Raw genomic sequence first — 14,594 nt, forward strand, 5'->3', positions numbered from 1 at the left:
AGGCCAGAATACTGGAATGGATAGCCATTCCCTTCTCTGGGGCATCTTCACAATCGAACCAAGGTCTCCTGCATTGCAGTTGGATTCTTTACCAGCTGAGCTACCAGGGAAACCAGGAGGCCCTGTTAAAAGGGAATGCCCCTCTGTGTGCAGATCTTTTCTGTTGTATACAAAAATCCAGCTCCTCAGTTTCTCATAACTAGGTACTTCCTCCTGAACTGGAGAACTGAGCATTCCAGTAAATGAAACAGCATCAGTGGCCCTGGAGGGTCATTTGTCAATAATTCAAGACTACAGAATTTTCCTCATGAGTCAGAATCCCAGTTATTGTAGCAATGGGAAGATAGGAAGGCAGAGATCAAAGGAAGTATTTAAAAGACCAATTTTCCCTTGTTTCCCAGGGTGAGTGCTAAGACATGGATGTGTGCATACACACACAGACACAAAACTGGGAAAATTCCTCTTTGGAAACCTTGTCAAATCAAAGTTCATCCAAAGGTAGGAAGTTGAGAATTCTTTGGGACAAATATGGATAAGAGAAAATACACTGGATCTACTTTTTAAAGAAAATAACTTTGACCCCATAGGGATTAAAAATTCCAAAAGACATGGGGATTCCACCAAGCCCTGAATGAATATCCAGTGCAGAAGTGATTCCCCTCTTCTCTTACTGAAGGAAGATATCATACTTTTTCCTTCATTCCCGAGAACTTTTAACTCATTAAAAGAGTAAGGCTGACCAAGACACACAAATACCTGCCTAAATCAGTGTTAAGAAATCTTATAATTATACCTCTGAGTCTTAATGTATCACTGTGAATGGTAACTTTGGGCCAAACAGAGCCTAAATTGAAATTTGAATTCAAAGAAATAGAATGATTGTACAATTTTTTGAAAAAATAAAATAAGACATTATCCAGAAACATTTATTTTACAATTAGGTAAGATTTAAATAAAGTTGTAATTCTTTCATCAGTGTGTTCTGTTTCTAAAACATAGAAAGGGTTATCATGTTGAATATAAGCTAATATTTATTCTGAAAATGACTTATTTTAGTCACAACGAGAGGGAAGCAGAAAATGAATAAACATTATATAGAGTACCACTTTTGAGCTAGAAGGTACAGAAGTTATTACAACTGTTGTTTAGTACACATAATGATAACTAGGTAAATTCTGTGTATATATATATATGTATATATATATATATATATATATATATATATTGCAAATAAGATCCTGGATCTCATAGAATCTAGTTTACTTAGGTTTTCTCTAGTGGCTCAGTTAGTAAAGAATATGTTTACTGAATAAGAGCAAGTATGTAGCAATTCTGAAATTATTATAAAAAAATGTAATCCCACAAACACAAAGAGACACACATGCCTAGGCACACATGCTTTTCCATGACAGGCAGAGCTGGAATAGTCTTGACAGCAGCACAAAGGTGATCTAGGATCTGGAAAATGATGCATCAGTAAAAAGAATCCTTGTTTCCCTGAAAGCACAAACCTGTTTAATGAGACACTGACACAGGTTATATTTTTTGGTATTCAATAGGTCAAATACTTGTTATTGAGACACTTAGATGCTTCTCACTTAGTATCGTTTTGTTGTCGTTCAGTTGTTCAATCATGTCCGACTCCACGATTCTATGGACTGTAGCATACCAGGCTTCCTGTCCTTCAGCATCTCCCAGAGTTTGCTCAAACTCATGTCCATCGAGTCAGTGATGACATCCAGGCATCTCATCCTCTGTCGTCCCCTTCTCCTCCCGCCCTCAATCTTTCCCACCATTAGGGTCTTTCCAAGGAGAAAATATCATTTATCATCTGACAATAATATTATGTATGGTGCAGTTTTTATATCGTGATTACATTAATAAAATAAACACAGCAGTTAAGGATGTTATTCTAGGTCACACTGCTAATATGTGAAGACAGTTCTGAAATAAGACACTCTGGGCATAAAACTTCCACTCAGGTTTGCAGAACCTGACTCCTGGGTGTTTGAGACATATTAGTGTGTGTCAAGAGTCCCCATGCCTTCAAAGTCTACTCCCTAAAAGGGTGGGTGTCAAAATACCCTGAGATTTCATGATACCTGGGAATAATTACAAACTCCGGGAAAAGATGACATTATGAATACTAAATGAAGAGTGGTCTGAATTTCATGTGCTTGTAAAGATCTTAATGCTGCCATATAGGTGTGCAAATACAAACACAAAGATGTTGTCTTTCCATTCTGGCTTCTTGAGTATGTGACCCAATGGATCAATGATTTGCAGCAAGGCAAAAATATTCCTTAAAATTCAAGTCTGTTTCTAAACATTTATACAAAAAGATACCGGCTCTCTTCTATACTCAGGGGGAAATTGAAGTGTAAGGGAATTGTCTCCAATTCTAGGTCTCTGGCAGGTAAAGAAGATTCAACTTTCCCATAAGTCAAGCATCTACTAAATACGGGAACCTGAGTTGCATAGAGTAAGAGTGAAAGTCGCTCAGTCGTGTCTGACTCTCTGGAACGCCATGGGCTACACAGTCCATGGAATTCTCCAGGCCAGAATACTGGAGTGGGTAGCCTTTCCATTCTCCAGGGGATCTTCCTGACCGAGGGATTGAACCCAGGACTCTAGCATTGCAGGCAGATTCTTTACCAGCTGAGCCACAAGGGAAGCCCAAGAATACTGGAGTGGGTACCCTCCAGAGGGTACCCTCCCTTCTGCAGCAGATCTTCCTGACCCGGAAATTGAATCGGGTTCTTCTGCATTGCAGGACGATCCTTTACCAATGGAGCTATGAGGGAAGGGGGCTGCAGGGCACAAAGCAACCTTAGTGACAACACCAGAAAGACCACAGCAACACAGAAGAGATGGAAACTTTGCCTTCATTTTTCTCAGGTCTCAAATGCAGGTCTCAGTTTTACCTGCAGCATCTCGTTTTTTGGTTCCTGCAAATGATGCTCCACATCTGAGATGAGATCTCTCACCAACTGGCTCTGCTGGACCAGCTCATTCTCAGAGTCAGCCAGGTTACATAGACCAACCTCCTCCTCAGTCTTCAGATTTTGCCGTTCCTTCAACTCCTCACTGTTCAGGATCTCTCTCAGGTTTTAAAAATCTGCCTGGATATTTTCTCTCTCGTGTTGTATTTCATTCTTCAGGACTGAGAGAAAGAGGAGGAGGAAAGCAATGTTTGAGGAAACTGACTTTTCCTGTTTTTTTCTGTCACTTTTCAAAGGTTTCCCTAGTAGCTCAGTTGGTAAAGAATCAGCCTACAATGCAGGAGACCCGGATTCGATTCCTGGGTCAGGAAGATCCCCTGGAGAAGGAAATGCCACCCTACTGGGGTCCAGCCCCGGTTGGATCCAGGGATTCCCTCAGGATTACAGCTTTGGCGATTTAAAGGGATAGCGTCAGTGGAGAGACTCAGAGGCCTAATTATAATTGGTTTACTTGGGAAATCAATATACCCCCACGCTCCAATTACTTTGGCCTAAAGAAAGAGTAGAGACAAAAGGAAAGAAAAGGAGACGAGAAAGAACGGCACGGGGAGACCAAGCTTAGTGAGCAGGGTCCGTAGCTTTATTTCTAGCAGGGACTTTTATACCTCAAGTTGTACATAGAAGATAATGGGGGATGCAAAAGTCATGTAAGTTCAGCAGACCTTAATCATTATCGCAAGGCTTTGGGTGATTTACATCATCTTCTGGTCAGGAGACCTGCTAACATTTTTCTTCTGATAAGAATTAGTCCACCAGAAAAACTTATTTTCTCCAAAGGTGACTTTTCTTAGAGTTTAATACCACTCCCCGAAAGCACTAAACAGAGTTGCATTCCTATAGGGCAAGAGTGTCATGGGGGTAATTAAGGAAAGAATTTATTAGCTTAGGGGTCCAACGTTATTATTAACATTAAAGCTTCTACTTATATTTCTTATATATCAACTATATTAATCAATACACTCCCAGAACACAGTGGGTAAGAAATATGGAAACTTGGCAGCAGGCATTAACTCAACAAAGAAATCTTTATCAGTTCTATTTTAACAATTTTATAACTCCCTGAGAGGCTCTGCATTGTAAGAGTAACTAAGTCTCCTTGTGCCTCATATGGCTGGGAGGCCATAAACAATCATATGCATAGCTGTAGGAGTCTGGAAATCTGTTAGGCAGGTTAGAAAGTTTTCTGAGGGAAACACAATTGGAACACACCTTATTATACCCTGGAGACTTATTAACTAGAACTTTAAGTTGCTTTTCTTACAGAGAAAAGTGGTTAGGGATAGCCCCTCGTGACTGTCAGAGGAGTTGGTGAATGTCATGAAGCAGTAAAACAGACAGGCTCTGGTTTTGGGGTAGACACTCAGGCAGGCCCAGAGGGGCACCCCTCGAGTTCTGGCTCACCTTGCCCACCAGATCTCTCCCACATGACCTTGTCATGGGCTGGGGACTCCCGTGCTGGCTCCCGGTACCACCCCACTCCAGTATTCTCGCCTGGAGAATCCCGTGGACAGATGAGCCTGGCAGGCTACACAGTCCATAGGGTCTCAAGAGTCAGACATGGCTTAGCGACTAAACCACTACCACCATCACATTTCAAATTAATGGCCTCAAGTCTGCATTACCGAGGCTAACCCTCAGCCAAAATGGGATCCTCATGAGTATAGCTCAGCCACCACACATCTGTCCAGGATACTCATGCCTCCCTGCATTACTCTGAACCCCTCCCTCCTTCCTTTGCCAAAAAGTTGAACACTGAGGACAGAGCCATGAGCCACTGACAGATGGATTCCAAGAAGAGTTAAAGGCTAATAAACATGGCAGGAATGGAATGTGAAATTCACCAGTTTTCCTCACCAGAAAGTCGCTCTGTATGAATACCTCCCTTCCAATATCTGTATTCATTTGTGATATATTCCCTATTCAGCACCCACTCCTATCAGGGAAATGGTGAAGAAGAGGACTAGTCAAATGACTAACTGTCAGGGAACAAAGAAGAAGTCAGCTACTTGTGATCAACTCAGGGTCTGCTCAGATGTCTAACTCCTTCAGGAAGTGCCTCCTCCTACCTTCCAGGTATTAATCTCTCCTCTGATTTGAGCTTTCAGTTTCTCAGCTCCCTGCTGCTCCCTCCTCAGCCTCTTCAAAAATTCCTGGAGTTTCCACTGTGAATAAAGAATCACATCAGAATCAAGCTATGGTTTTCTCAACATCAGTGTAGAAAATAAATGGTGGAGAAATGAAGATGTTTTCCAAAGAGAATACACTTTACAGAACTGAGAACAGCAATTAGAATCCATGACTTTGGGGGAAAAAATGAGGTAGGGTATGTGTTCTTTACAACTCAAGCAATAGAAGTCACCATACACTTGCCAAGAGAAGACTGGTGCTCTTTGTTCTAGGAGAAACCTGATCCTGTAGCAAGGAAACAATTTCTATCTCTTCCACCTAGTGTCCTAGTACCCTCCTGTTGAAAGGGGTAATGTTCTCTTGAACATCAGATCTCCACCTGTTAGCACAAGATATATGAATGTCTACTTCTGGCTAAGTATCTGTGTGTAGGGTTGAAGTGTCTAAGTGTTGGTGACTCTCAGGCATGTCGGACTCTTTGCAACCCCATGGACTATAGCCTGCCAGGCTTGTCAGTCCATGGAATTCTCCAGGCAAGAATACTGAAGAGGGAGCCAATCCCTTCCCAGAGGATCTTCCAACAGGGATGGAATCCAATTTCCTGCATCTCAGGTAAATTCTTTACTGTCTGAGCCGTGTATAGGGTTATTACTCTATAATTGGAGGAATGCACTGAAATGTCCCTCAGACATCAGAAAGTGAGCATATGAAGAAAAGAGATCACAAGCCCCAGGTTCATGGTGAACAGGTAATCAAAGTCCAGTGCAAAGTAGACATTTCCCCTCAAGTACCATTTCTGACTTGTCTTTCCTCCATTCTGGTCTCTTACCTGGTACTTCTGGGCAACTTCTTCCATGAGGAATGTGTGGTGACCATGGTGTTCCTGTGATCACTTGCAAAGCCAGCAAATGACCTTGCCATCCTCCTCACAGAAGAACAGGACTTTCTCTCCATGGCACAGACAGATTTCTCTCTTGCTCATCCAGGTTCACCTTGACCTCCCTGAGCCACTCCACTATGCTGGCCAGGTGCCAATGAGGCCGCAGATTCGCAGGTTCATACTTGATTCTGAATACAGGGCACCTTCTCTCCCCTTCTAGGCCAATCACGGACTCCTTGTTGTTTGCAGTGTTGCAGGCTTGACAGAAGCTATGGCCACAGTCAAGGCTCAAGGGTTCTGTCAGAAGCTCCAGGCAAATGGGGCAGGTGAACTTCTCCTGTAAGTTCACTGATTTTCCTGAAGCCATGGCAACTTGTCCCCTCCTCCTACCTGTCCTGAATTCTGAGGATTCTCTTGTTCACAAATCTTTGCATTATTGGGAAAGATAAAAGAGACAGAGTAAAAAGAGGTAGAAATACCTAAAAATAATTGCTTATAAATTTAATGCAGGCCAAGACGTATGGAGGACCTAAAAGAAACTATAGAGAAACACGGGAAAGGGAAAAGAAACAAGGGACCTGACCAAAACGACATTTCATCATAATTTTAAGCACTTTACTATCAGTTCTTGATTCATATCGTATCAAATTCCATCCTTATCTGTACAGTGATTCTTGCTATTTAAATTTTACCAAAGGAAAGTTGCCTGGATACTTTTCCTACTAAGATACTTGTATGATGCACCATCCATCCTGCTTTTTCTTTCCAGTGCCCAGGAAGCATTCTTAATATCAAAAGACTGAAACCACTTAAAGCCATTGGGCTTTTATATCCACTCTTCTCTCAGCACCGGATGCTGCCACTGACATCCATATGACTCTCTCTTATAGTTCAGTAAACTGTCTTCTGACAGTCTCTGATCATAAAGACCTGCTCTATCTAAATTATTTATAGTGTAACCATGCCATCATTTGCTATGCACTGACAATGATTTCCCATATCATCATGACCTAATATATGACAACGTGTTTGTATATATAAGAACAAACCCTTCATCTGATGTGTAAATGGAGACAATGACTTACAAAGATCATGTGTATTCAATACACAGAATGAGGTTGAACTTAATATGTTAGGGGTCCTCCTTCAGAGACCTGTCTCCTATCCCACTGAGTGAAATGAAAGAAAAGAAACTTCACGGACCCAGTTAATTGCTCAGAGCAAACAGTGAACTCTGCTAGGTTTTGTCTATATAAATAGTGATTTCACCTTGGCCTAAAAAAATTCATTGAATTAAACAAGTCTGATATTTAAAAGCATATAAACTTAGATGAAATGAATATCAGTCTTGAGAAAAAACATCTCAAAATATTAGTCCAGGTCATTAAACTAATTATCATTGATTAATTATGTGCTGGTAGTAGGGCTAATATCTGTATGAAGTAAGATTAGTGTAAAAGGAGGACTTAAATCCAAGATGACAGAGGAATAGGTGGATGTGAAGCACATCTCTCTCCATGGATACATCAGGAATACACCTCCAGACACAGAAGATCTTGCAGAACACCAGCTAAGAATGGACAGGAATACCTGACCACCAGAAAAGAATATGTAAAACCATGCAAAACTCGATAGTACAAAGGAAGAAGGGTGAAAAAGAGGAGAGTAGGACTGGATTTACCTCTGGAGGGTGGAGGAACTGAAGCAGGGGTCAGATCCACACATTGGGACAACTGTTTTGGGTAGAGGTGAAGCAGTTTGGGTTGAGGCTGTTGGAGAGTGAAGCAGCTGATCTGTGGCAGTCTGAATGGAATGATAATCACATAGACAACCCTTGCTGCAGCCATATATACTCCGGAGAGGGAACAAGTCCCCCAGGAAGTGCAGCAGCTGGGAGCTGGAGCATAGAGATTGAAGAGCAATCCCAGGGCAAGGTTTGCTGTTGACTGCGGGGAGACAGCCCAAGGGGACTGGTGGGAGGAGAAGCCATGGGAAATGTTTGTGAAGGAAAGCCAAGCAAACATGGAGTCAGGGTGATACTGCTGAGTCACACACAGGAGATAGAGCCATGTCCATAGCCGGTCTCTCTCCCCACGTCATCACTGGACACTGGGGACCTGTCCAGAGAGAGACAAAGACAGAAAGACCCCAGAGAGAGTGGCCCTTTAAGTGCCTGATGCACCAAGCAGCAGAGAAGGACCCCAGTCAGGGTGGCCCTTTAAGTGCTTGATGTGCTGAGAAACAGAAAAGGCCTCCAAAGTGGGGGAGGGTCCTGCAAGTGCCCGAGGTACCAAGAAACAGAGAAGAACCCCAACTGGAGCTGGGGGGAGTCCTGTAAATGCCTGAATGGGTCAAGCAACAGAGAAGGCCTAGCCAAAGAGGCCCTCTAATTGCCAGCTGCCAGAGGCTTGCCTGGTGGCTCAGACGGTAGTGTCTGCCTGCAATGTGGGAGATCTGGGTTCGATCCCTGGGTCAGGAAGATCCCCTGGAGAAGGAAATGCCAACCCACTGCAGTACCCTTGCCTGGAAAATCCCATGGATGGAGGAACCTGATAGGCTATGGTCCATAGAGTCGCAAAGAGCAGGACATGACTGAGCGACTTCTCTTAGAGGCTAGGAAAAGACTCTAATAGGACTGTAGCTCTTGCGGCTGAAGCAGTTGGTGTCCCTGCGCACTTGACAACACCAGAGTTCCCACGATCCAAGTAGCTGTGTCGCCTCCATGCTCAATCCTCACCAGGGCGGAGCTGCCAGAAGCAAGTTGTGGGCCTCCTTGGTGGCTCAGACAGTAAAGAATCTGCCTGTATTGCAGGAAACATGGGTTTGATCCCTGGTTCAGGAAGATCCCCTGGAGAAGGGAATGGCAATTCACTCCAGTATTCTTGCCTGAAAAACTCCGTGGAGAGAGGAACCCGGCAAAACCCTAATAGCACCATATCTTCTGTGACACTTGCCACTGGCACCTCTATGTATCCAGCATCGCCATGGGTCCAAGCTCCTGTGCCACCCCCTCGAATGATCCCCACTTGGACAGAGCAGCCAGAGGCTAGGAAAAACCCTAAGGGCCCCTTATTCCCTGTTGTCCTAGCCGCTGGTTCCTCTTAGTACCTGGGACTGCCAGGGGCCCTGCGATCCAAGCAGTTGCACTGCCTCCATACCAAGTCCTCCCTGGGGCAAACCCAAGTCCTCCAGAGCAGCCTCAGGAGCAAAGCCCTATAGACCACTCACATGCAGAGGTGCAGATAAAACCACTGTTGAAACCCAGGGGTAGTGTGGCTAAGGAAGAGAACCCAAAACCTTCCCACCAGTGGTACAAGCTGCAGATTAAATTCACATGGTCAACTAGGCAGACTTTGTGTCTATGGAATATATATAAGGACAATGAGAGGTCCTGCAAAAGAAAACACACTAGCACAGGCCGATGCAGACATTAGAGGCAAGAAAATGCAGGAGTAGGGCCAGATTAGAATCAGGTCTAGAGACTAACCCAGTATTGGAGGGCACCCTAGGGAGGTGAGGTGGACTATGACTCATAGCAAGGGAAAAGACACTGCAGGTGATATCCAAGAAAAGCATTTATTATTCTTATATTTTAACTTGTTCTATCATTGTTTCTAGATTTTTTTCTCTTCTCCTTTTTTTCCCTCTGTTGCTATAGTTGTTGATTTTATTAATGCTAATAAATCTATGTACACATTGGAGAATTTTTGTTGTTGTTAATCAGACCTCTTATTTCCTTTAAATATGTCTGCCTCTACAATGGCAACCCACTCCAGTACTCTTGCCTAGAAAATCCCATGGATGGAGGAGCTTGGTAGGCTGCAGTCCATGGGGTCACCAAGTGTCGGACTCGACTGAGCGACTTTATTGTCACTTTTCACTTTCATGCATTGGAGAAGGAAATGGCAACCCACTCCAGTATTCTTGCCTGGAGAATCCCAGGGACGGGGGAGCCCGGTGGGCTGCTGTCTATGGGGTCGCACAGAATCGGACATGACTGAAGCGACTTAGCAGCAGCAGCAGCCTCTACATTGGCCTTTTGCTGTTGTGAAGGTTTTTCCTCCCATTTTTTTAATTAAAAAATGTATTATTATTATTTTTCTACATATATTTTTTGTTTGCTTTTCTTATTTTCCTGTTGTAGTTATTCTTTAGTATATATTAATCTCCTTTGCTGCTAAGTCACTTCAGTCGTGTCCGACTCTGTGCCACCCCATAGACGGCAGCCCACCAGGCTCCCCTGTCCCTGGGATTCTCCAGGCAAGAGTACTGGAGTGGCTTGCCATTGCCTTCTTCGTTAATCTCCTTTACCTACTTCTATTTAAGTTTTCTTTTCTTTCCTTCTTTCTTTTCTCTCTTTTTCTCACCATGTTTATTAGTCTGTTTTGCTTTCATTGCTTTATTCCCCAGCTGGCATATTGCTTAATTTTGTTTTCCAGATTATGTTTTTGTTTTGTTTTTAACTGGTTGATATCATTTTTGCTTTCCTTTGCTCACCAGATGAATCTCTTCTACTTTCTTCTTCTTTTTTTTTTTGACTGTTTTGGTTTTGGCTATGTGTGTATGTCAGTGTACACATATAAAGTTCAAACAGGAAATTTATAGACAGAATTTTCTTCTTTTGTGATTGCAGTAAAACTGTTTCTGCTAAGTACAATAAAACCATAAATTATGGATACTGTATGGAAAGAGTCTTTTTTTCCTAAAGAGAACTGTAAAGTGAAATTGTGCTTTATTTCCAAGGTAGTCATCTACTATTATTTAATATAAATTCCTTGCAATGCTAGTAAAATAAAACCTGAAACAGTAAACTAACAAATCGTTTCTAAGACCCTATAGTAACTGGCCTGACAGAGGTGAAGTGTATGAGCTCAGAAGACAAGGGTCTAAAACCGACTATGGCAGAGAGGGAACAAGGAATACATAGCAGAGATGATAATCTCCAAAGTCAGCCTTGATGAAGAAAGATTTAGTTAGAAAGGGGAAACTCCTGGTGAGGAAAGAGATTTGACTTGTGTCTGTATTTGAGTCACTGAGTCTGGAAGATCCCTTGCGAAGGGAATGGCAACACACTCTAGTATTCTTGCCTGAAGAATTCCATGGACGGAGGAGCCTGGTGGGCTCCAGTCCATAGAATCACAAAGAACTGGACTTGACTAAGTGACTGACACTTTCCAATTTCACATTCTATGACTAAGTACAGTGGGTACAGCTGGACATTCTATAAGGAGGAAGGGAAATAAATGTGGAGGCTGTTCTAACTTATTTCCATTTTGGGTCTAATGATGTGGATATAATAATACTTCTCTGACATCTTTTTATATCACGAACACCAATCAAGTAAGAAGATTTTAAAAGTGAAAGTTAGAGGTCACTGTTACTAGAAGTTAGATGCTTCCAGATGTCACTTTTAGAAATTTTTCCCAGGTGCTCATCTTGCTCCTGATCTCTCAGCTGAGCTGGTTCTGAATGGCAAACCCAGCTCATAGAGAAGCTTGAGCAGGATAGGGATGTAAGGAAGTGCAGTAGTTCCATGTCTGGACCAGTGAATACCACAGAGGAGAGCCTACCAGTTGTCACATCATCAGGCTCCTGAGCATGGACAAGCCTATGGAATGAGAATTTATTGATATGGTCATGCAGAAATACTACAGTGATACCCTGATAGAGATTAAAATAACAGGACTCAAGACCCCTTGGCCTTTGTTCTTGTTGATAGAAGGGATTTTCTATCTCTTGAAAAATCAGGGATCCTGACTGACCTCAGCAAGGTGCAATTGAAACTTAACAGAATGGGAAGTAGTTGTGGGTAGATTTTAGTCTTGAGAAATAAATAGACCCTCCAAGGAACAAACCAAGCCTTTCTCTTCTTCCAACCCCCCTTCTCCTAAGACTTCCCCTCCCCCAGACTGCTCTTCAGTCAGCACTCTCAGCAGGAAGCCTGCAGGCTAGGCCATTTCCCCTTTTAGAACAGCTTCCAGACATCTAATTAAACTCACTCTAGCAGATTTCATGTTTTTCTTCTGTGTCTCTCAGACTCTGCCCTCTAGAAACCACTCGGCCAGCCTCACATCCCAACGGAGAAGTTGTGATTCCTTGGAGAGGGGTGAAGACAGGCCCTGGGCAGGTGTGTTCAGGATTCACTCACCTCACCAGAGGCCTGACCTCCACTATGATGATCCGAAGTAGAAGATGAGGGGAAATGAAAATTAAATTCCAGGAGGTGGAGTTTGGACAGGAAAGGAGGAGAGAAATTATAGACCAATAAGAGGTGTCCACATAGAGCTTTTGGGAAGTGACAAGGCTTTTGTGCCTGAGTTTGCTGGGTCAGTGAGTGCATTTTATTCCTGTCTCAGCTCTTCTCCTGGAAGCTGTTCTCATGTTTCTTCAAACTAACCCATCCTTTGGAAAACTAGGCTTCCTGAGCAATGTAATTTTACAGACCCACCTTACCTCATTTCCTTACAAATGTGCTATCAAGAGGAGGGAGTAAAGTACCCCCTTTTCCCCAGTGAGGACCCACACTGAGGGCTCCCTTGAGGCAGCAACACTGGCATGCTCTCCCCTGGCCTGTGTCCACCAGCTGAAGTAAGTGAATGTGGACAGTCTGTCCTATTAGGTCATGTTAGAGGAAATGGCTCAACAAATCTGAAATCACGGAGGTGGTCAGTCAGAGGGGTGATCACAGAGTGGTAATTCACTGATGCTGACTTTCAGAAGTTGGGTGCGATATGGCCAAAATGACACTTTTCTAATAGACTAAGAAGATGAAAGTATGTGAAGTATCATTTATTGCACAGTCATCTAATACTATATAGATGACATATAGTAGATGACATATAATTCCTAATTAGAAAATTAGTGAGATGGTTAATTTATGTGTCAACTTGACTGGTCACTAGGTGACCAGATTAGGCATTCTTTCTGGGTGTGTCTGTGTGGGTTTTGTCTCCAGATGAGATTAGAATTGGATGTGTTCTTGGTAAAGTAGTTTGTTTTTCCCAATGTGGGTGGACATTATCCAATCTGTTGTGGGCCTGCAAAGAACAAAGATCTTCCCTGTAGCTCAGATGGTAAAGAATCTTCCTACAAAGCAGGACACTTGGGTTTGATCCCTGGGTCAGGAAGATCTTCTGGAGAAGGGAATGGCAATCCACTCCAGTGTTCTTGCCTGGAGAATCCCATAGACAGAGGCAGGCTATAGTTCGTAAGACCGCAAAGAGCTGAACACGACTGAGCGACTAACACTGCTACTACTACTGCAAAGAACAAAAATTTTGTGTGAGATAATGTTTAATTCTCATTTTCTCACATGTAACTGTCCTATTTTCTCAGCACCAATTACTGAAGAGGTTCTGGGACACCTACTTTGTCCTTTCTCTGAGAAGAGAATATCTGACTGGAAGCTACTTATCAATGTTATATACTTTCAGCAGAGGGCTTTATTTCTGGGGCCAGGAGCCACTACTAGAAAGTGAATGCTCCTCAGGGTGCAGATCTTTTCTTTTTAAATACAAAAATTCAGGTCTTCATTTTCTTTTAACTAATTGCTTCATCCTGAACTGGCTTCCAGTAAGTGAAAAGTTATCAAGGACCCTGGAGAGTCATTTGTCAATAATTAAAGAGTACAGATTTTTCCTAGTGTATCAGAGCATCAGTCATTGTAGCAATGGGATGTAAGGAAGGCAAAGGATAAATTTAAAAGACCAGTTTCCCCCTGTTTCCAAGGATGAGTGTTAAGATGTGGATGTGTGCATACACACCAGAGAGACAGAAACTGAAAAAAAAAAATTATCCTTAGACTCCCTTGTGAATTCAAAGATTGCCCAAAGGTAAAGAAGCTGGGAATTTGGGGGAACTAGCAGAGATGAGAGCAGGTACCCTTGATCCACTTTGGCATTTGTTTTTAAACTTTAACTCCATTGGAGGCTGAATTGGGATTAAAAATTCTAAAGACTTGGGGATCCCATCAAACCCTGAATGAACATCCCCTGCAGAAATAATTCACCTCTCATCTCACTAAAGGAAGATAACACAACTTTTTCCTCATTCCTGACAGCTTGCGTCTCACTGCAAAACTAAAATTGACCAGGGCACACAAAACACCTACCTACATCATTGTTAAGAAATTCCACAATTATACTTCTGAGTCCTAATGTATCACAATAAATGATAGCTTTGTAAAGCTGGGGGAAATGAAAGTGAAAGTTGCTCAGTTGTGTCCAACTCTGTGATATATAACTATACAGTTATACAGTCCATGGAATTCTCTAGGCCAGTCCATGGAATTCTCTAGGCCAGAATACTGGAGTGGGTAGCCTTTCCCTTCTCCAGGTGATCTTCCCAACCCCAGGATCAAACCCAGGTCTCCTGCATTACAGGCGGATTCTAAGCTGGGGAAACAGAACCCAAATTGAAATCTAATTTCAAGGAAAAAGGATCAGTGCAGAATTTTTTTAAAAAATAAAATGAAGCAGCTACACAGGAACATTTTACAATTAGGCAAAATTTAAATAAAATGTCATTCTTTAATTTATTGTATTTCTTAAAACTGGAAGGGTAATAATGTTGAAAATAAAGCAGTA

General features: G+C 42.6%; 1 pseudogene; it reads right to left on the minus strand.

Annotated features, from left to right (window-relative positions):
- Positions 1 to 1,262: 1,262 nt before the first annotated feature.
- Positions 1,263 to 7,344, minus strand: LOC788136 (tripartite motif-containing protein 5-like; annotated as a pseudogene).
- Between the last annotated feature and the right edge of the window lie 7,250 nt (positions 7,345 to 14,594).

Source organism: Bos taurus, chromosome 15 (genome assembly GCF_002263795.3).
Source record: "Bos taurus isolate L1 Dominette 01449 registration number 42190680 breed Hereford chromosome 15, ARS-UCD2.0, whole genome shotgun sequence".
NCBI lineage: Eukaryota > Metazoa > Chordata > Mammalia > Artiodactyla > Bovidae > Bos > Bos taurus.